Below are 21,757 nucleotides of genomic sequence, written 5' to 3'. Positions count from 1 at the left end.
ATCATTTTAAAACAAAAAATTATAATTTACTCAGTAACTGTTGGGTGTAGAAATTTAATATATTAATTTACTTCTTTTAAAACGTACTTAAGAACAAGTAAAATTACTGATTTAGAAATATACTCAAAAAAGTAAAGTACCCATCAAAGCAACTCAATTACAGTAATGTGAGTACTTGTAATTACTTTGACCCCTGGATATATCAGTACTCTCTACACCTCTGCTTTGACATTTGTCAGTTTTTCTATATTTCTGCACGTGGACGTTTTGCTGCATCACCAGAGCAGAGGTTGCCCTCAGGGCCTCACGGTGGAGCTAAGGGAGATGTGACAGCCATATCTGCTCCCTGAATGTGTTTGTTTGCCCCTGAAAATGAGACACCGGTCTCACTCTAGCCCCCTGGGGGTGTTTAGCATTGCCTCCACCACAGAGCCTTCATCTGATACAAAGTGGAAGTCCACCTAATGATAACGTATATCTCTGATGGCAGAATGAAAGTGGATATGTATACACACACACACATCAGTGAATGAAAGAAGTGGACTGATACATCTCTTTTACTTTTCAGCTTCAAACTAACACCAAAAACAGACAGAGGTGGATTTTCCCCTCCATGTTATGCAGTGTAAGGACACAGCAGAGCACACTTTGTCATTGTGTCGCCATAAACAGGCCAATACAGCTTGTAATGTGTTATGTGATGCAGAAAAATACCTGATCCTGTACTTTGGCGTGCCAAATAAAAGTGAGGAATGGATTTCCTTTGTTCTTGTGTTTTGTCCTTAGACCCGAGTGTCACCAGGTGTACTTAGGAAGGAATATTCATTTCCTTAGGATGGCCTCGTCAGCCTTGAGACCCAATCCATATCCATTCTGTCCTGTCTGCCCTCCTCAGTCCCTGCCTCTTTTCTGTAAGTGGCAGATATTTCACCTGCCTATCAGTTTCCCTTTAAACATGCTGCTATATGCAAGAAAGGCACCCATATAGGGTCACTGGCTGTCCTCTACGGGGCCCTCTTTGATGCTACTATCTGGCTGTCTTTCCTTTCCCTCCCTCTATCACTCAAATTACAGTGTGCAGAGGTCATTGGTGGAGATGATTTCAACAGAGCTGATTAACTTGAGGCTAGTTTTACTTTATTACTGGAAGCCAAAAGGAAACCCCAACTCAACTGTGTTTATGATTTAAAAAATACACTATACATAAAAACCATGAGTGGAGCAGCAATTTTTAAAGTGAGGGTGTTCTAAGGGTACCGTCAAATCCCAATTTATTTTATTAAATTAATTTGCTAAAACCCTGATAAAGCTGTTATTAAGTCAGTGATACTCAACATCTCTTTGTCTAATTTTGTATTATTATTCCCCCAGAAAACCTTAAAAGGGGAAACTTTTAAACCCCCCCCTTTTTTTTTAACCTTTTTCTTTGTTTTTTCAAATTTTAGCTTCCTTTTGCCAATAAATATCCCTTTTTCCTAATTGTTATCCATTTTTGCAGGTTCTTTTTGACACTATTTTTTCCCATTTTTGTTGATTCTCTAATCATTTTTTTGGCACTTTTTATCTAAATAAGCTACCTTTTGCCCAATAAATAACACTTGTTTCATTTTTCCCTACATTTTGCCTCTTTTTTTTCCACATCTTTTTCCTTTTTCACTCCCTTTTTTGCCACATTTTGCTCATTTAGGCTACCTTTTGCAATTTCATACCTCCTGTTACCTCTTTTTTGTCTTTTTTTTGCCACTCTTGACTGCTTTTGGCCCATTTAAGTCATTTTTAACTCTTTTCTTGCCCTATTTTTGCCACATTTGGACCATTTTTTGCCACCTGCTACTAATTTTTGTCACCTTTACTTACACTTTACTAATTGCTGTTAACTCTGTTTATCTTCTCGGAACGACGGGCACGTCAAATTGCTGGCTGTGATTGGCTTGATCATCATTAATTTAAAATCTAACTGGACCAATACGCTTTCAACAATGAATCCCTCTGTAAAAAGGAAGGGGGATGAACTTTAGTTTTTATTAAAGTGCGGGTGTTGCATCCCCCACGGGTGAGATGCGCCTGCATACAACAAGGAAATAATGTGCTTTTATGATTTTAATTTTCTCCTTCTTATTTTTTTTATCATTGCCTTCAGTGCTGGTTCATTAGAGTGCTGAATGCTTGACTAAGGGAGCAAAGTGTATCTGTAAGGGCACATTTGTGTACGCTCTCCACAGCGAAATCCTGTTTATAGGAAAATAATTGAAAACCAAATCATTTCCACACAGAAATGTGCAGCAGAGACAAAAGCAGCTGCTTCAGTGTATGAAAAGGTAGGACGAGGTTAAAAGGAGTCAATGGAGGCTAAAGAGACAGCAGCTCTACTGATGACAGAAAAGAGTGGCCAGGGACTGCAGTTCAGGACTTCTGGAAAACCACATCAAACAGACGATGGACTCCTGCCAAGATGAACACACACCAACTGTTGCAAGGGGAAAAAAAAAGAAGTAGAGAGAGGAAGGAGGCGGCAAAGTGGAAAAAAGTCACGCAATAAACAATAAATGTTGGAGGAACAGACGTAACTACAGGCAGATATTCAGACTTGAGAGTAAAATGTGAAAAACGAGGTAATAGAGTGTGTGAATTATATCTTTTTTTCTGACATTCATCGTTTTCTCCTCACGACCTGAATGAATGCCTTTTTTTGTGCGTCAACTTTTTCACTTTTATGTACTTCACTTCCTCCAGTTAGTGTTTTCCACAGCTTGTTTTCAAAGAGGCTGATAAAACATGTTCAAACGTGTCTTTTGAAGTGGAATATATTGTCGGCTATAGGAATGTAATCAAAGTTCATGTGAAAAAATAAATAAAAAATCCAGACAAAGAAGCATTAGGATTTCCACTTCTCACAATTCCCGCTTCTCTCTTACAAGCATGATAAAGAAAAATCATATTCAGCAGAAAAATCTAATTTAGTGTTAATGTTTTTAATACAATTGAAACCCCCCTGGTGCCTCTGTTTTAACTGTTGTATGAACATTTAAAGGAAAAGAAAAAAGCAACAACCAAAATGCCCAATGTATTTGTTGGTTATATTTAATTATTTTTCCTCAACACTGAAAGATTTTTTAAACATTGTTTTTGGATCCAAATAACGTCTGGTAAGTCGATGGATGATTGACTCCAAAACTGTGTCATACCTGTAAAACAAGCGTTGTAACTGAACATTGTTTTTCATGAATCTGCACTGAGGTGAACTGGTCGTACGGGTAATCTGAGAAAGAAAGGTGTCTGCTGTGTACCACTAACCATCTGTGAGAGAAGGAGCACATTAGTAGGTTCCCAGGTGGTACGGGTGACAAACGCCCTTTTCCATGACTGAATGTGGATAAAAAGGGGAAACTGTTTCTGGAAGAAGTCTAACACTTTTTTTTTTGGATGAAAAGGTTTGGATTTAAAAAAAAGATTTGATTAAGACAAAAACTGGAAATTAGTTTATAATTTTTTTCTGTTGCTTTTTACATAAATCTGCAATGACATTAAGACTGATGAAATGTCAATATTTTTATGGATAAGGAAGCTGGACATGGTTTGTGTATTTTACAGCTGATTTAAGACATGGGTCAAAACAAAAATCACAAGAGATGGAAGGGTAAGTTTTATAGGGTTATTTTTTTCAGGCTCAATAATTGTTGATTAATTGTAACTGAACTTTAGTAATTGAGAATTAAATTGTAATTGCCTTTAGGGGGAAAATAATAATTGGAATCTAAATTGTAATTGGAAAAAACCCTGGTAAATGCACACAGACAACTAGGGATGGGGCAATATATCACGCAACAAGATATTGCGATATTAAAACATCACAAGATATATCATCAATAGCACAAGATAGTTTTTTTTTTAATTTTTGAAGAATGTACCAAAACAAGGTGGCACTTTATGCACTTTTGATAGGAAAAACTGACCTAATTATATTATTGATTTTATATTTTATATTCACTTTCCGTATCGTTATTGTGATGCCAATATCGTCTATCGTCCTGTCTCACAAACTTTAGATATCATCCCACCCCTGCAAACAACCATTCACACACTCCTTTACCCCTAAGGACAATTTCAGAAACTTCAGCTCAACCAGTGGTTCTCAAACTGTGGGGCGTGTTTTCTAGGGGTGCGGTCCAGAAAGGGAGATCATTTTGTATTATTACTGTTTTTAAATTTGTGATTGCATATTTTATGTTATTTTTAAGAATTTTGAAGAACAGTTACGCTTACATTTTTGTAGCCTGGAATCCATCCTAATCTCACAAGGCGTTTGAGTTCTGGGGGACTGAGCGGGGCGGGACAAACACGCACAGAGTAACCAATCAAATGAAGAGTGGACATGATGACAATAGCGCGACAAGCGTAGATCTTTTTCCCTAAACTGAACCTACAGAGTAAAATTGCGTGTAGTACGATACAGACTTACACTTTTAAAGCCCCTTCTGTCAGAGCAGAGCGCTAACATTTTTTACCCATTTTGTTGAAATTCCGTAGGGATGGGGGGTGGGCAGCAGAATTCCCATATTTCAAAAGGGGTAGCAACAGAAAAAGTTGGAGAACCACTGAATTAACCCAACATAATGTTTTGGGGTTCTATGAGGAAGTCAGGGTACCTGAAGAGAACTTGTGCAACATGTAAACTTCACACAGAAATGTCTTTAGCCATAATTATTTACATTCAACATTTTGTGAATGATTATTTAAGACTGTGGAAACCTGGTTTCTTAGACATTTTGGGGCAAAAGTCTCCTCACAGAGAACAAAGTATGATTACAGCCATTTCAGTTTTTGATGATGAAGAATCTACATTTTGAGCAGAAAGCTAGATTGACCACTGTTTAAGGAATAAACTTAAACTACAACAAATAGAAAGGCTAATAGGTCTTTACACTTGAGTCTTGTTTATCTGGTCCAGGCCCTTCTCTCAGCCTCATTCTCAGGGCTATCAGGAACCAGCCACTTGTTCAGCACCTGACTAATACCCACTATAATGTCACTTCTATATTTGTACACTGCTAATCTGCTCTCAGGCTCCAATCTTTTCCACTTTCTTGCAAATTTATCACTAGACTGAAAGAGTGCTGCCAGATCCTGAGAGCCTCACCCTTTTAAATTAAATACTGGCATTTGTGATAAAGCCACTAAATTCCTTATCTAACTGACCTGAAGAATCTTTCAAGGCAAAGTGTCACTTTTCCTAAACTGGAGTGATTATGACCCTGTCCAGCTGCCACACAAACACAGAAGTGTGTGTGTGTGTGTGTGTGTGTGTGTGTGTGTGTGTGTGTGTGTGTGTGTGTGTGTGTGTGTGTGTGTGTGTGTGTGTGTGTGTGTGTGTGTGTGTGTGTGTGTGTGTGTGTGTGTGTGTGCAACAGACTGTCAGTCCCCCCCCACCCCTTTTCCAAGGGCAGAATTGCATCCAAAATAGAACAAAATACAAGTGAGGCACGTTGTGAGACACACTAGCACTTTTATGAAGTGTATCCATAAATACTCCTTTTGGGGAGGGCTCATTCACAGTTTGAATGTATTCATAACCTTTTGGAGAAGCACCTGACTGCAATGACAGTTCCCTAACTGGACTATAAAACAAACCCACCACCAAAAAAAAAAAAAAAAACACAAAACACAAAAATATGGCGTTTAAAAGCTATTGTTAAACATTTTTACATGACAGTAACAGATGCCTCTGTGGGTACTAACTAACTCATATGCAGAGGTGACAAGTAACAAAGTGCAAATACTTCGTTACTGTACTTAAGTAGTTTTTTTTTCTGGTATCTGTACTTTACTTGAGTATTCATTGTTTTGGTGACTTTACTTCTTACTTTAAAAAAAAAAAAAAATATATATATATATATATATATATATATGTACTTTCTACTCCTTACAAACAACATTTTGGTAGTTTTAGCTTTTTTTCTATTAGACAGGTCCTTTTTTTATGGTTGATATTTATAAGTTTTGAAAAAATGTTAAACTCAAAGCTGCTCTGGGTTTAATTGAGCATTTGAATTTTTTCCTAGACATATTTTATTTACAAATTGTATTTATTATAAGTGCTAAATTCTGCAGGTGTTCATAAAGGGTAACAGATTTAACTTGTTTCCATGTACCAGTATTCTACAAGTTCTTGAAAATGTTAAATCAAAGCTGCTATGGGTTTTATTTAGCATTTACACTTGTTTTTTTTTTTTTTTTTCTTGACATATTTTATTTACAAATTGTATTTATTATGAGTGCTAAATTCTCCAGGTGTTCAAAGATAACAAATATAACTTGTTTCCATTTATCAGTTTTCTACAAGTTCCTAAAAAAAAGATGGTATTTGTGTTATTATTGAAGAGACATTTATTTTAGTTTTTACTTAAATTCATTTAGTAGCATGTACTTTTTTACTTTTACTCAAGTATGGGAGCAACTTCAATACTTTTACCAGAGTAATTTTTTATTCAAGTATCTATACTTTTACATGAGTACTGAACACTAGTGCTTTTGTCACCACTGCTAAATTGTTCTGTTATAAGTCAAAAACAGTGAAAACCAGCTGAGTTATCCTAAAGTGCTCTAACAGTGCTCAAGGGAAAATGTTCCACTAACAGCTCCAACTTAGGTTATCTTGTCCTCTGTCTGGGCTCCAACAAACACTGGCTTGTCAATAAATTTTTTGCTCACTTCCTCTCCATTGTAGATCCATGACCTAATAAGGCTCTGCCTGAAATCTGGGGTTATTTTGAGTTTGTATGATAATGCTCACTCTAACTGTGTCCCTCTTTGTAGATTCTAACAGGAGGCCTGCCAGAAACATTCAAACAGTGGAAACTTGATCAGATAAAGACACACAATAATAATAATATAGGAACTCTCCGAACCCACAACAACTGCAAGTCGAGGTACATCAGTTTTAACATTCCCTTTAGTGAACATTTCTTTAGCTTTAAAGACATGTTTAATTACAGCATTTGTGTGAGCAGAAGCAGTTCTGAAGTATTATTCCATCAAACACCCACAAGAAAAACAAACAAATGTTTTGGTCTTTTTTTGTCACAGCTGTTTCTTTCTAAATGCTGGCAAGTAATTAGTAATATCTTTTGGATCTAGCGATCCATTACTGGATTTTTGGCCGATATCCAATATGCTGATATTTTACAACCTATTTAGCCGATAACCAATGTCGATAAAATATCTTTTTACCATCACACCTAATTGTAGTGATCACCAGTTTCTGTAGTGGAATTAACATACAGAGATATTTAGCAGACACTTTATCATGCTGGCCAGCCTATGCTACTTAAAACAGTTACTCCCTACTTACCAACATACATTTTGTATTTGAAGGGTATCAACAGAGAGTACTGATATATTCTCGTCAAGGAGAAGTACTGTTACTTGATTGAAAGTACAATTAAGTCATACATAAAATACTCAAGTACAAGTAAAAACTAGCTCAATAAATAGTACTCAAAGTAAAAGTTACTAGTTACTTTCACTTTATTTTTGGTAATAAATCTTGCCACGTTTCCCTTGCATACAGTAAACATCTCATGTATGAACTTAAAAAGGAAGAGACGAGATCTTGCACAATTGGAACTTCATATATTTTCCACATCTGTATAAACTAAAAGGTTTGTCAAAATGTACAATTCTTTTTAAAATAAAATAACACCAATGAATTTTGAGGTTCTAAGTATAGCTACATTAATGAACTCCAAAAACTGAGAAAATAACCTCCATTCAATGCTGTTTTGGCACGGTACATAACGTTTAATCTGATTGGTCGGCTATGATGTGATGCATTTGATTGTTGTTCGGTTATTTCATTTTTTGTAGTTCCACAATGTCGGTTGATCATTTTAAAACTAAAAATAATAACTTACTCAGTAACAGTCTGGTGTAAAAATGTAACCAATTTACCTTAAGTAAAAGTAAAATTACTGATTTAGAAATATACTCAAAAAAGTTCAATTACCCAAAAAAGCAACTCAATTACAGTAACATGAGTATTTGTAATCCATTACTTTCACCTCTGGGTATAAACTGCTTTTTTACAAGATCCAAGAGTTTAGTGAATTAGCTATAGTATATATGAGGAAACAATGAAAGCATTTTTAAATGGGTACATTTAGTGAATAATTCTACTTTGAGATCATTGATTGGCTCGTACTTCCTGCAGTTTTCTGCCCACACAAAAGATGGCATCGTTCACGCCCGCCTCTCCGCGGATGATGAGACTTCTACGTACTGTATATGACGTCTATGGGTTGATCAAGGAAGGAAGCCGACATATTGGACCAATATATCGATCTATTGGACCGATATATCTGCAGAATAGCCGATATCTGATACTTAATTTTGAAGCCGATATCGACCGATAACGGACCGATAGTAATGTACATCACTTTTTAGATCTAATCTGATATTTGTGTTATTCTGAGATGATGGTTTCTATGCAAGCAGGCATCATTGTTAACCTGGGTTTCAAAAGAATGAAAGTAAAAAAAACTGTTTCTACTCAAGAAACGGTAACAGCACAGGACCAACAGGGTATTCATGTTTCTGCACCATCTCTTCTAAAAACCACTCTGTTGATCTATAATTAAGAGGAAAAATCTTTACTTTAGCACTTGCGGGCTCCTCTCAGTGTTGCTTCCTCCTAATCTGTGTCTCCTGTGTTTATTTATCAGTTTAAAAAACTGTACGCTGAAGGACTCCTTGATTATTTAGACTAGACTCAGGAGTATTTCCTGGGCCAGCAGAGTGAAATCTCTGATGCAGGGATCCAAGCAGGCAGCTTGCTTAATACTTGACCCATGACCCCTCCTGGGTAATAATGCCTCCATATCTATCCTCACACACGTAGCACCAGAGAACAATCACATATTCAGATGCCCGGAGAGGTTTCATAGAGCTGTGAGAAACACCTTCCAATTACCAAGGCTTGTTGGAAAAACTTTTCATTTCCTCTTACATGACAACTATATGAAACACACACACACACACACACACGTTGATTTTAAAAAACGCTCATTAAAAAACACTCACTTCTCACTGATCATATATTTTGCCTTGACTTTCCTTGCTACAGTACTGCAGGGAATCAACTATTATCAGTCCATGCAGCTGTTCCACTGATCTATTATTACGCCTCTGCCTAACATAATGCATTTTCAAATTTTCTTCACATTTTTACACCCCTACACACACTCATCCCTTCCTCCCCTTAGTCATGCTTGCTTAACACAATCAGAAAACCTGCCATAAAGTCAAGCAACTGCAAGCTGAGAGCTGCTTGCAAAAAAAAAGAAGAAGAAGAAAAGAGCTCTGATAGAAGATAAATAAAATCTCTGTTTTCCAGCTGCCCTCCCTAAATCACTCCCAACCCCTTCAACAAGTGGTCACAAGCCGAGGCAAAGCAAACTCTTTCAATAGCACGACTACCACAAAAGAGGATTCTTTTAAATTCCACATCTGATTGCTCAAGTTTCACATGTAAAAACTGGGTTTAATCCATATCTTTGAACATATTTGCAGTTTGTCCTAGCAATCCTTCCTGTCGCCACCCTGAACCATTCCTCAGAATTTTAAAAAAGCAACCATTGAAAGCGGAAGTGGGGGGGCTGTGCATGTCTTCACTCAAAATATTGGACTGTGGCTGCGGGAGGAAATTAACACAAGTCAGTCGGGCCCTGTTTTCTAAACCAATAACTGCAAGTGGATCATGTTTCGATAAGTGTTATAGTTAAACAATGTTTTTAAAACTGTATTTCTTTGCCTTTCCTACAAAGCAATCTTTCGCAAACTGGCGGTCCATGAAATAGTTTTAAAAAATGTTCACAGTAACGATGATTAGCTAGCTTGACAGAAAAACACCTAAGTGTGCTCTACCCATGGCATAAAGTCATGCAAAGCCCAAGATGGACTTTAAGAGTTTTGAAAGCTCTTGTTTTCAAAACGTTACAAATTGTTTTACAGGAGAAATGTTTTAGCATTCAAACTACCCTGAAGTAGCTCTTTGATAAACAACAAATACCCTGTAAGGCATTGAGTCATACAGATAGTAGTATAACTCATATCCTTAACATTAGGGTCACCATATTTTGATTTCCAAAAAAGAGAACACTTGGGCCAACCTTGGCACACTCAAATAGTACTCAACGATTTCTTAAATCTACCTTGTAACGACAAAATACAATATAGTAGATAAATACATTTTCATTGTCCATAAAAATCAATTTCTCTCTTTACAAAAAAATCTAAAATCAGTGATGACTCAAGTCAATCACCTTTATTATGCATTATAATAATCTCATATACACTTTCTTACAATCTCTCAATCAATGAAACAATATGAGAAACATTGCCTCCTAGAAATTAAAACTGTAACAAAAACCTCAAAACTTAAAGAACATTAAATAAACACTTCAATAAATATCGCTATTTGGTCTATTTGAATCTCTCTTTCTTTCTCTTGGATTTTGGTCCTCTTTCTTTTCCTCAGATGTGACAATTTCATCAAAACAAAGTGGCATCTTTTAATGATTCAGTAACGTGTCAGTAAAATTACCATAATGAACCATATCTGCTTTTAAGAGAAACTCTTTAGCTTTCAGAAACTGGTGGAATTTCTCAAATACAGAAAATATTAGTCTCGAGATGCATTCAAGGTCCCTAGGAAACCTGGACTATGTCATTCATTTGTAAAATATCCCCGGACAAGATGTGAAAAGAGGACATGTCCAGATAAAACCGGATGTATGGTCACCATACTTAACATAAAACGTTTCAGAAACTTGGTGAACAAAAGAAAAGCCACTACTGCATTTATTCCAAAGCAGTCCTGCGCACAAACTCCTCTTTGAAGGGCTGGACGTCAACTCATAGCCACCACCACCCACCAGAAAAGATCATTTCCCTGAGTTGCCTAACATGTGGTGTTCTAAGACACACAGATTTTCAACCAGCTGCTGATATCAGACCATTTTAGCTTTTTTGGAGGTTGATCAAAAAACCTCAGAATACCCACAGCACAGTATAATGGGAACGCTTTGAAATATAATCACAGTATTACACTGTCAGTCTTTGAACAACACATGAATCTCATATTTTGAAATTATATTAAAAGGATAAAGGTCTTTATCAACATATATCAGAATCCTAAAAAACTTTATTAATCCCTGAGGGGAATTTAGAAAGGCAAAGAGTGGCATATTAAAAAAGAGCACTAAAAATAATAATAATAATACACACATGCAGAAAACAAGGAGCAAGACTACACAAGCGGCATTTCTATTACCCATTAAAGTGCGCAAAATCTAAATAGCACAATAAAAACTGGTAATGGAAACACCTGAATTTTGAAAAAAACACTAAAATATTACTAAAAAGGAAGACTTTCGATATTGAAATGTGTCACAAAACACTTTTTCTGCAAATACGTGACGTAATTGATCACATGACCACTTTACTTCGAGAAAACATGGTGCGGTACGTGTAAACAGAAGAAGAGACCAGGACATTTCTTAGCATTATACTTAAAAATGATTAATGCCACATTAGACTTGAAACAACAAAGGAATACCAAGAGTTATAAGGAAGGTCATATAGCGTCCGTCTTCCTGCGGTGAAGTCTCGCGGGATGAGATTTCACGGGAGTCACGAGGTTCCTGCTCAAAACAACCTTGAATGGAAACACGTTCAAAGCGCAATTATACTTTGTCAGCATTTAGAAATATCGCTTTTATTTTGCAAAAATATGAAATGACAACTTAGCTACAGAGAAGTTGTAAGGTCAACTGAATGCAACCGTGGATCAGTGGTAGAGTGTGTCGTCCAATAACCGAAGGGTTGGACGTTCGAATCCCACTCTATCCAAATAATTGTGTCCTTGGGCAAGGCACTTTACCCACATTGTGTAGTATAAATGTGGTGTGTGAGTGAGTGTTGGTGGTGGTCAGAGGGACCGATGGCACACTATGGCTGCAATAGTAGCTTACCACCACCATGTGTGGAGTGAAAGAATAATGAACATCAATGTAAAGCGCTTTGAGTGTCTATGAAAAAGTGCTATATAAAATCCAATGCATTATTATTAAATGGCCATGAGAATGCAAAAGACTATGCATAATAATAATGATGATAAATTCAAATTTAATTAAAAAAAAGGTATATATATAAATGTATACAGAGTTTTGGATAAAACTTGAATAAGCGGTTTTAATTGATATCTTTTTTTTTTTTTTTTTTTTAAATCAATGAATTTGCTTAGAATTAGCTTTGATCTACTGAGTCTGTTCAATGAAGGTTTGACTGGACACACAGCAGTACATATGGAAGCTGCTGGCCCAGTGCTTTCATACAGCTAAGAGTGCATTGGTCAGACTTACCGAGGCCATAAATCCACAGCCAGCCGAGGGATGGAGCCTGAAATCCCTACAATCAGACAGCAGATAAATGCTATTTTGTGCTGACTGCATTGTCTCCTGTCTTTATTCTGGCAATCTAATGTGTGCTACATGCTCTTGGTCACCTTGACTTTGGTTGCCATAGTGCTTTACACAAACATATCCCCACCCAGAAATACACCAAATAAGGCATGGGGGAAAATCTGATAATGAGACGGCACAAAGGGAGAAGCACATATACCCTTAAATATATTACAAAACAGATCCCATCTATCCCTGTGTGTGTATTCCCTGTGCTTGTGAGAGGTTACTGGTGACACACACGCACACAGCCTTTGTTTAATTAGTATACAACAGTAATTGTCCTAAGCTCTGCTATTGTTGACTCAAAGAAAATGATAATTGCATGGGCATCAACAAGAAATAAATAAATTGAAGTTCTTCAGAAGAGAGAGGTCTTTGAGGACAAGTCTGTTTGTACCAAAAAAATGACCTTTAAACACCTTCCTCCAACACTGAGGATTCAGGCTGGAAGAAGGCAGCGTCCTGTCTAGCTGTCGACCCCGGCAGATGTGAGTTCTGAGGAGTTCAAAAGAATTCTGCAAGGGGGCAGCACCATTTACATAATCCTCCAGATATATTCCCCTGCAACCTAATCAAATTATTCACAAGTCTAGCCCTTAACTATTGTAGACCACACGATTCACAGCATTTCCATAACCAGCTCTGCGTCCTAATCGTATCGAAACAACCAATGTCACTTTTCCCCTTTAGAATAGCTGAGAGAGACACACCAAACAAAGCAGGGCTGTGTCTGACACACAAAGATTTCAAACAACATGTTTTCTCCCATGTCCACTTTGTTTGCCATTCTCAAATGTCCTGGGATTTGTATCTACTTCTAAAGAACACAGAGCACTAGGAGAAAAAAAGAGAATCTTATCACTACCGGTACACAATCTGTAGACAATAGCGTGATTTATACGTTACTGGAAAGCTGATTGTTGTACTAACTGGCAGCGAAGAGTTGTTTCAGAATAACTTTGAAAGAGAACTGCAGATGACTCGAGGGGGTTTTAGTGATCATGGGACATGGTCCATTCTGCTCTAATCCAAAAAGTAGATGAAGACAGACGTGCTGTTTTATTTACAAGTATCATTATGCACTACCAGAAAGTCAAAGATTGAAAATGTGGTCCTTTTTTAAAAAAAGTATTATTGCTTAAAGGCATAGGCAAAGTTTGAGATTCTTGCCAGGAGTAAAAAGGAAAAATATAATTAAATATATAGAACGTTTCGATTTTCGCGCCAACCACATTGTGCATAGCATATACAATAATGCGAAAATGATTAGTAACATAATTCATAATGTTGACTACAAAGATTTGCTTCAACGTGTCGTTTAATGTTGCAAATTTATGATAAAATCTGGTTGGCGGCTGCTTTCTGCTTCATTTTTGCTGCAGTACCATATATGGACTGCTGGGTGCAGTGTAGCTTCACCATTTACATTGTGAAAAAAAATATTGCAACAGAAGAAGAACCAACCTAAAGTATTAAAAGTTTGGGACCATTGCACTAAGGCAGAACTAACGTCTGTGACATGAAATTAACAGTAATATATAAGGTTTCATTGGCACTTAAAATATTTGTATATTATGTACATTATATTGAGAATTGTATTTTTTTTAATTTAATTTCTGAATACTGTAATGACAACTTTTTACCACTGGGGGGGAATGCTTCCCCTGCCCCCACAAACTGTGCGTATGCTTATAGGGAATATTGTGGATACAGAGACAACAATTATTTTACTTTTCTGTAAATGAAAAAAAAAAAAAAACAGGACTTCAGGCTATATTTCAACGCAAAATAATGCAGTGTGCTAAACGAAACTGACAAACCTTATTCTACGATCGAACAAACCTGAAGTTTGGGTGGCAAAGCTGTGGTTGCACCTTAGACAGGTTTGGTTTAAAGTGGACAATTTCAGAACAGCTAATACAGGGCCAAACTCCAGATCCAATTAGATTCAAAACACTTCTATTTAAATGCCTAATCATAATTTTTGCAGGGAACAGCTGATCAGCTGTCATACGTAGCCGGCTCAATACTAGCTGGTCTGAATACAGACAAATATTGTCAAAAGAATGTATAGAGAATGTAGTTTGTTGTCATAGACTATTTTCGAACCCTTTGTAGCATCATTATCATACGTTTTCCAGTGTTTCTCCTGTCCATTTATTTAAGACAACCTACGGAGAGAATGGGTTGTGCAGGTGTTTTATTGACTTCTGTGTAGACAAATATAACTCTTTGATCATAATGTTTCCTGCACTAATGGTTTCCAGCAAGTATCAGCGTTCCTTCAGCTTAAGGTGAGCTAAATTTAAGACCATTTTAATGCTATTTCAATTTTACATTTATTACCAACTCCATAGTAAACATTAATGGAAAAAACCCAACAATATGAATTACTTAGACTAATTTATTTCTTAAAATACATGTTAAAATAAATATAAAAAATATATCCATATTTATATATTACAATTTGTCCACTAAAACAAAACTGCAATTTCGTCACATGGGACGAAATCCAATCAAAACTCATGTGATCATGTATTCTCACGCATTGATCACATCAAATCTGCTTGTGTGTATTTACTAACATTAATACTATCCAATATCAGGTTAATCAATGGTAATAGAATCTTTTCAAAAAGGATACACTTTTATCTGTAACAGATTTAGACGACTAAAATGTAATTCAGTTGACTAAAACGAAACTATCTTGAAGAATACATTTTGAATAAAACTACATTTTATTCTAGTCAAAGACAAAATTTCCTGTCAAAATTCAATATCATATATAATACCTAATTTCATTTCACTGTTCCTTTACTGCATTGTGAAAAACATCATCCCATTGTTATTCAGTCCTTTGTTGCTTTGTGATCTGTATGCTTCTAGGGGGTAAAGGGTTAATGGATCAGCAAAAGTTTACATCCCATATGCGGTCAATTTTCAATGACTTCTTCTCCCACACTGAAATAAACTATTTTATGTCTCCAAATATGCAGATCATTTTGCTTAATGAAAGATGCTTGACGTCTCAGATCCAATTAATATGCAAATGTAAGTGAGGATTTATTTGTGACATTCTGTATGGGTGAGAGAAAACAAAAAGGCTTCTTAACAGTAACACTAATTGCTGTGACTGATTGTCACATATCATCATTCATTCTGGATCTTCTAAATACCAAATTTCAGATAAAAAATAAAAACCTTCACATACACAGGGGTTAGATCATGTTAATTTCCTGTCTTTATTGGCTGGATGCTATAGCAGAGTGCATCCAAACGCTTTCCTGTGCAATGAGTGTACTGTGCATGATGCTTAAATAACATAAAACTCCCCAAGTTATTTTAAAGGCATTACACAAATAAATAAATTAAAAAAATTCAGCATATTATAACCATAAAACATAAATAAACACATTTGTAAATAATAACACAAGAAATACAGTTTATTTAGTTTTTTTAATATTAGGTGATAGATTTCATATTCCTACTTTAGTTTTTCAATATCATTAAATAATATATGAAAATGCATTAGGACATGGGCTAGTTGCTTCCTCTGATTACTCATTACTTCTTTGTAAAACATTAGCATTAAAATTCTGTCTGAACGTTGTTGTCACATATCCAAGCTTTACAGCGTCCACTTACACACGTCTAATCTATGGTCCGACCGTACAAAAAGCACCACCTGATGCGATTTATATTTGATGTAGAAATACCTTCAATCAGTGACGCATTTATCACTATAAAATAAAATCAATATAGTAACTCAACAATTAAAATCCTTTAATGGACGGAGCAATATACTTAGCTTTTTGCATCATCCTCAAGCTTTAAAGCCTTAGGCACTATACGGAGTGAAGCTTACATCTCAAGAACCGTAAAGCGTGACTGACACCTATTGTGAGCTATCGCTTTAACATACAGTGTACATTAAAGTGACAAATATGCTGCACAGAACTCTACTATAGCGACCACTAATCTAACTGTTCACAGTGTCAAACTAAAATCAGTATATCAAAACAAAAGTCATATTATTATTCAAGTATAATATAGCATTAATCATAATACAATGCACATCTAAATCTGAGATGTTAGTACTTTGTTTGTAGGAACAAACACTGGGCAAAAAGCATTCAACACCTAATCTGTAAAAACAACTAAAAACCATTCTGGATTAAGAGGTATTACTTTCTTTAACAACAACATAAACATTCAACATGGTTGTAGTGGTTGAAATCCGTTCACATCACGTCTAATGCTTTTATTTTAATGGACATTTTTATGGTATGGTTATATTTCCTATTAGGGCAATTTAAGAATCCGTGTACCCTTCATTCTTTGATTATTCCATCTTAAAACCAAATCAAAATAACAAATAAACGATGTGGTTATTTTGTTTTACTGACTTAAAACCAAAACAGAAAAATGAAAAAGCAGATAAGAAGCATTTTTCTGTTTTAAAATTAAAAAGTGTTCTTTTTGTGAGATATTTGGATATTTACGGGAAAACTATGACGAGAGCTTCATGTTTTAATCTTACCATACAGAGGGGCCCCACAGACAGACTTTTACTCTCTGACAAAAAAGGAAGGATAAGTCACATTACTGATGAACTGGTGAACTGAAACATTATTAATACATTAATAAATCAAAACAAAAATGGATGCTACATAAAACATGTACATATGTGATTAAAGAAAACAGAGGTGGTGTAATGAATCTACTGGTGCTCCTCGTTTCTTGTGATCAACTTCTGTGTGTTGACGGCTGCTGTTAATGGCTAGCAGTATTATAACGTGTAAAATAAACATTTTTACTGCCCTCAAAAAAGCTGTAATTGTTTTTGCAAAAGTGTCAAATCGTAGAAGTTGTCACATCTATTGTTCTTCACACCAGCCTCACAGTCGATAGTCAGTCACCAGTTTATTTGGATACTATTTGGACCGTAACACCATTAAACAAAACTGCCGCGTGAGCAGCTTTTTACGAGCTCAAACATCCACAGACTGTATGAAAACAGGAGCAGGATCAGAAAATGCTGAAATAAATCCTAAACAGTCCTATTGTGTGTGGAGATCTGGTCCAGGACCTGTGGAGGGAAACCACATGCAGCAGACTTCACTTCTCGCTTGTATTTCCCCGTAAATATCCATATATCTCACAAACGGAACAAGGTTTCACACTGTTTATTTGGTCTTTTGATTTGTTTTTAAAACGGAATAACCAAAGAACAAAGGGTACACAGATTTATTAGCTATTGTTGCACCTTTTGTGACACGTCTGGTATGTTGAGTGGCTGAAAGCAAAATATTATGCTGAAACATGTCACACTAGTTAAAAGAAAACCAAAAAACACACAAAATTATGTCAGAAAATATGTCATATTCAAAGGATATATATATATTATTTTTTATTTATTTATTTATTTAACAAAATACAATATATTTGCTATGTTCAGTTTTTTAATTTTATATTTACTGTACATGGACAGAACAAGAATAAAATTAAAAATTCTGCAATTCAAGGCAATTCACATGAATGTATTCATTTTATTCATACTTAGAAAACACAAAACAAAAATAAAACTGAAAGCAAAACAGAGAAACAAAATACCCTTGCCATTACTAGCTAGCTAGCCTAGTTGCTACTTAGCAAACCTGGTAAATGTACATTAGCGTATTAACGTATATAACACAACGCTATATATTAAAAAAAAAAAGTAACTAGAGCAAACATATTTACATCTTTGGAGAATACAGCATGTATGTAGCCTAATCTATAGACTATCCTTGGTGCGCATTATTTGATATTAAAGAAAATAACACAAATTGTCAAATTTCTTTTTAAGTGCTACCTTGAAAGCAAATCTGATAAAATTCACTTGAAATGTTTATCATTAGCTTGAAGTGCCAGTGAAATTAGTAGGACACACACTCCGTCAGACTGCCAAAACCCCTTCAGGGTTTGTCAAAACATTTGACAGATTAATGTTTGCCTATATTTGTGCCAGTTAATGCAAATGATCCATTCTCTCCTTAGTGAAGTTAAGAGTTAAAAAAATATAGGTTGACTGTTATTTTTAAACTATTTCATAACAAGTATCAGGTAAAGTCTTTACATTCTGATTGGATGTGTTACATGAAGGAAAATTAAATACTTGACTCAATTGTCAGCAAAATAACTTTCCTGCATGATACACATAACACTAGATATGCCAAACATACTCGTACACAAAGCTTAACAAGCCTCAGCAAAGTCCTGAACAAATGTGTTGCTTGTGTCTGAATCTGTCAGTGTTTGTGTGTACTTGACGTCTGTTTGCATGGCGACCTAGCTTGAGATTGCTGTTTGAGGATGTAATTGCTCTGCTCCTCTTCTCCTCAGAGTGGCCCAGGATGGATCTGCGCGGGCTGTTTAGCAGTCAATGGCCGGTGCAGATTGTAAACAGATCTCCTATGAATTGCGGGTTTAGCGGTTTTGTGAGTCTCTAAACAAGGCTCTTACGATAACGTCCTTCTCTCCCTGACAAAATCAGCCACTTTGCTGCAAGGGTGTGATTTGAGAGGTGCCAGTCAATGTGATTGACATTATTAATCCCCCACAGGAGCCAAGAGGAGGAGAAACAAACCATGCCCTTATAGAAAACATGTTCCTGCCTAAATCTTGCTTTGGGTAAATATTTTACCTGACTGCTGTGCAGTTGATAGAATTTATTTTATAATTTTTTAAATAAAGAAATTAAGCTGTGTAATTGACATGATGAATCTTCTCACCAACATCAACACACAAAGCTATTGTGTACAAATAAACAACAGCTGAACAAGGTTGCAATGCAATATTATAGCAATAAATGCTCATCTTTGCATTACATTCAGCATCAAAGAAACCTGTCACACACAAACATCCATGCAAACGTGTATTTTCTCAATCCGTGTACTGTTCATTCTTTGGTTATTTCCTTTTAAAACCAAATCAAAATAACAAATAAACAGTGCATTGTTTTACTGACTTAAAACCTAAACAGAAATACAGAAAAGACAAAAATCAAAGCAGCGTTTTGTGTTTATGTGATATTTGGATATCTAAGGGAAACTATGGGCAAGAGCTTCATGTTTTAAGGTCACCACACAGAGGGGACCCACAGACGGGGGCAGACTTTTTCTTTGCTGCGTTTGATAAAAATATGCTTGTATCATGTTGTCCACCTCACACCGATGGTAAAGAGGTGTAATTTTTTTGTGGATGACATTTCGTTAGAGTTATTGATGTTGGATGTCCGAATCTATGAATATCGAACCAACTTTATTGAACAGTGTTACGGTCCAAATAATATCCAAATAAATTGGTGACTGACTATCGACTATGAGGCCGGTGTGAGGAATAGATGTTAGAATTTTTTTTGACCCATTTGACACTTTAGCAAAAACAATTACAGCTTTTTGGAGGGTAGTGAAAACATGTATTTATCACGTTTTAATAAGGCTCGCCACTAACAGCAGTCGTCAACACAGACGGAAGTTGATCACAAGAAATGAGGAGCACCAGTAGATTCATTACATCACCTCTTGTTTCTTTAATCACATAATGTGCATGTTTTACGTATCATCCATTTTGTTATCTCAATTTTTTTATGTATTAACGTTTCTATTCGGTAGCTCATAGTAATATGACATATGTGTTGCTTCTACAACACTGATTATTTCTGTATTTCTGTTTTGATTTTAAGTCAGTAAAACAAAATAACCACTGCGTTTGTTATTTTGATTTGGTTTTAAAACAGAATAACCAAAGAACAAACAGTACACGGATTTTTCTCCCTGAAAATAAACTGGAGGCTTTGGAAGTGTCTCCATTCGCTTGCTGAATCCATTTTTGATTTGTATGCTGTCATCCTGATTAAGACCTGAGACAGTTGCACAGCTCCGCCATACAAAGCACACTGTGGCTTTTAAATTATACATGAAGCTTTGCTGGCCAGTAGAAAAGCAAGTCATCAAGCATTAAGCACACATATTAATTTTCAAAGAACCAGTGGTAATGGGAACATCTTGAAGCTGGTAAAAGCAGACAGGGCATCCATTATGAATACCTCACTGAAGGGAAACCAAAAACACTGTTTTTAATCAATTTGTTGTTTTAATTTAAAAAAAAACAACACACATACACACACACACAAACAAACACACATCACAGTTTAAAAACAAGTGACCTGATGTTGCAAGTCGCTTCATGTCCCTAAACAAAAACTAGCAATTGAGCATTTTGATTTCATGGAGAATCCTGCAGGAGCTGTGATAAGACTAATGACACCACCAGGACAAACACTGCACAATTGTGGGCACTCTGTGGCACACTTTGCACAGCTGTCTTTACTGTCGTCAGTTTAACAAAAAACACAAACAAAAGGGAATTTTCAATAAAGAAAATTAGAATTACACACCAGCATGGGGGCCATTTGATATCCGAGGCTTTGATGTTATTCCACATTATTAATTATTTTCTGACACTACAATGACTGTCCAAAAAGAGCAATGTAGCCTCCGACCTGTTATCACACCACACATACAAACACACTGGTTTATTTATTTGATTTGTAAGTGTGAAAAACAATTATGAAACAATAATTATTAGTAAACTGCCATTCTTTGAGCTGGTAAATACATTCTATAAGTCACTGTTGTTTGTGCTATACGACTTATTGTGCTACTTACCGCCACCTATTGACATAAAGTGGTTTTTATTTAATCAGCCAGCTACAAACGGTGTAACGATTCATCCAATGAATTGATTTATATTTCTGCAATCTAACTACATCAATCTGTGCTCAGCAAGTTGGCCTTCGGGATGACATTAATCGATCTAAAATCGTTTTAAAAGGTAATCAATCGATTGTATTGATACAAGGAAATAACGCATTGGATTTAAGCACAACAGATTTTATATGGATGTGTTTTAAAAGTGCTTTTAATATTAAAAGACGTTACGTCTGACTGTCAGCTGTTTGTTACGTCACGCGGCGCTGTGTTGATAGTCGCTGCAGAAGCAAATGTAGCATTTGCTTGTTAGTGTTAGCTCTGCAGAAGAAAACAGATATTGGTTGCACTTTAATTTTGATATTAATATTGTATTATTTTGATGTTGAAAAAACAAGCAGAAGAGTTAGGTATACGTAATATGTATTTTTATTGAAAACGTATTGAATATTGAAAATGAGAGCAGAATAGTTAACGTCCTATGTG

This window comes from Gouania willdenowi, chromosome 7, assembly GCF_900634775.1.
Source record: "Gouania willdenowi chromosome 7, fGouWil2.1, whole genome shotgun sequence".
Taxonomy (NCBI): Eukaryota; Metazoa; Chordata; class Actinopteri; order Blenniiformes; family Gobiesocidae; genus Gouania; species Gouania willdenowi.
Note: the sequence above shows the minus strand (reverse complement) of the source record.